The following is a 3104-nucleotide window of genomic DNA, read 5'->3' on the forward strand; positions in this document are numbered from 1 at the left end:
ATAACATATTTCTTTCATAAGTCAATATAAATGTACACTAAAAAATTTTGAATGCGACAGTGTACCTATTTTGTTCATAATGCATACAAAAATCATTAGGTTGCGTGCATTATGTAAACACGGCATGCAGGTCAACTCTACAACTTCATATATTTATTTTTTTTTAAATCGTTATATATAATTTTAGAGATCTCACTATAAGAATGGAATAGTACCTGTAAGCATAAAAAGTGACTATTTGTGAAGATACATTGATAAAAAAAAATATATTATTTTTGAGCAATAGAAATATTCGCGACAATATCCTCACAAATACCTTTGCAGATACTATCTCATTCTTATATTAAATTTTTCTTTAATTTGCTGTGATTAAACATGTGTACACATGAAATTCATCATCCAAAGTTTTACTGTATAGCATATGGTATGATTTGGAAAGAACATATATATAAAATGAGATAGGCTATGATACTATTATGCATATAGCACAGATTGGTCCATATTACGGATAAATATTTTTGTTTATAAAATTTTAACAGTAGATCTTAACTATTCAATATGATCTTTATATAAATATGTACTTAAAAAGTAAACTAAATTTTATATTTTTTTTAGAATGTTTTTACTATATTCTTATATGTAAAAATCATTGTTATTGTTTTTGGATGGTCTATAATTTTCAGATCAAGTGATTTTCTACTCATCTAAAATTTAGTTTTCAAGTAAACATTCATATAGAAATTATGTTGAACTGTTTGAATGAATCGTTAGAACTTTCAAATTGAAAATTTAAGTCCGTAGCCAATATGCGTTATGCATATATAATGCCATAGCCTCACTCGTAGAAATTACATCTGTACTATAATCTTTCCTGTTGCATGGCCATGGGCACTCTTAGCCCATGCCTCTTGTGTTTAATTGGTCAAATGGGTAATTGGAATCAATAACAGTTTTAAGCCTCCTTTCTCGCATCAACTCAGCTAGAAATTGCAAATCATTTTTCCCCAGAGACACCATTATTATCTTAATTTTCCTTTTTGAGAAGGTGAAGATCCCCCATAGAAACGCCAATAGGATTGAAAAATTAGGTGGCGCTGCCTCCAATACCAAACCTTCGTTACTTAGGCTAGATTTAAGTGTTTTCCATGGAACTGCTGGGGCGCAATTTATGATGTAGTCATATTTCTTGTTAGATGAGTTCTTCAGGCTTTGACCTATATATATTGAAAAGCAAATTACCAGGTTTAATTTAATCCCAATTGGCAAACAGTATAATTACTGGGAATTGTGGATTAAAAAATAATGTTTCTAATTGATTTATTGCCTTCAGGGGTTTTGTAGTCAAGAACCTCATCAGCACCCAAGCTTCTGACCAGGTCAACATTTCTGGCACCACAAGTTGCTGTGACATGGTGGCCTCCCAGCTTTGCCAGTTGAACCGCGTAAGTCCCGACCCCACCAGAGGCGGCCGTAACAAGGATATTTGCCCCCTTTCCAGTTCCATCGAACTTAGTCCCAATCATTTGGAGCGACTGCAGTGCCGTCAGGCCAGCTACTGGGAGCCCAGCTGCATCAGCAAAAGACACTTCCTCGGGCAGGAGAGCAGTCTCTGTTTCTGAGGCCACGGCATACTGGGCAAGCCCGCCCCCTTTCTGTACCAGTATCACAAATCATAATTGTTTTTTTTCTGTTGTAGACTTGTAATTGTAGTGATAAAAAGCAACTTTTAGCTAAGTATTACATACTGTGAAACCGAGCCTGCATACAACCTTGTCACCAACTTTAAATGCAGTCATATCAGAACCGATTTGAATCACTTCACCTGACATGTCAGTAACTGTGGCAGAAATAGTTACAATTTTAGTTTATTGTGATTTTCTTGTTCTTTAATTATATATTTCATAAAAAAAATGGAAAAAAAAAAATATGTACAAAGTGTCCCAAAGATGAATAAGAAAAATGGTTAGCCCCTTGTTTGTAATAAATGATTCTCACCTCTAGATTTAATTTCAGTAGGGTTGAGGTGGTCTTATAATTAATAGCAGAAATAAAGAACTTTAGTGTGTATGTGTTACAGTGTTAGTCTTTGTGTTATCTTCCTTCCTTTTTGTGCTTACCAGGAGTAAAGGGAAATTTATATGGCAAAAATGGCCGAAGCTTTCCCTTTTGAATTTTGCAATCAGACGGGTTGATGCTTGCCGCTTCTACTTTAACTAACACCTCATCTTTCTTTGGTTGTGGAATAGGAATTTCAACATTCTGCATTCAAACTCAAATATAATCAAATCATACACTTACGATGCTATTTTTTTCTTAAATAGTAAAGAAAACCATTTGAAAACTGTCCTCTAAGGCTTGATTCAACACTGTAGTGCTACTGACTTGTACCAGGGATATTATATTCTCCGCCATTCCATACACCAAATACTGGTACCCGGAGGAATAAATGTTATATATGTAGATAATTGTTGAACTTTAATATATGGTGGGGTACTGGGATCATGTATCTTTGGTAAATTTTTTTCTGGCAAGGAAAAAATATAAATACACTTATTGCATTAAGAAACCAAAGAACAAACAGTTCAAAAGAGAAATAGATCCCCTAATTATATTAGAAAAAAGTATGGAGGAGATTCAGAAAGAGGTTGATGTGCCTGAAGGGAGGAGATACCACCACCATAGCGCTTGTACTGTATTGCATGCATGGTCTTCCCAGTGTCACCAGCCATGTATTATATCTAAGAAAAAAGTAGTGCAATAAATAGAGAGATAGGAGAGTTAATTTGAAATTTTCTGAGACACTCAGGCAATTGAACTGGATAATTGAGAATCAGATCAGGCTATATATAATAGAAGCAATTTTTATTTGCTTAGTGTCTAACATTGAGTGTTTGACTGAATTTGATTATGTCACTGATGTTGAATCTGGAACAGCAAGCATTTAAAAGGCAAATAAAGAAAATATATATAAGCTGTATTGACTTTGCTATTTTACTTGACATTTTCACATGTTTGGACTTTGGATTATCTAATCCACACATTTAAAAAATAATAATAAGTAATGATCTGTGATGGATTTCTCTATATGATGCATTGTCTAATCG

The 3104-nt window shown here is 33.7% G+C and overlaps 1 pseudogene across 1 annotated transcript; it reads right to left on the reverse strand.

The window, feature by feature from the left end:
• Positions 1-759: 759 nt before the first annotated feature.
• On the reverse strand, positions 760-2552 carry LOC144564537 (quinone-oxidoreductase QR1, chloroplastic-like; annotated as a pseudogene). The gene is made up of 4 exons (XR_013514642.1): positions 2118-2552; positions 1746-1837; positions 1325-1652; positions 760-1214 (listed from the first exon to the last, which is right to left on the reverse strand). The product of XR_013514642.1 is annotated as a quinone-oxidoreductase QR1, chloroplastic-like (transcript).
• Between the last annotated feature and the right edge of the window lie 552 nt (positions 2553-3104).

This window comes from Carex rostrata, chromosome 13, assembly GCF_964058835.1.
Source record: "Carex rostrata chromosome 13, lpCarRost1.2, whole genome shotgun sequence".
Lineage (NCBI taxonomy): Eukaryota > Viridiplantae > Streptophyta > Magnoliopsida > Poales > Cyperaceae > Carex > Carex rostrata.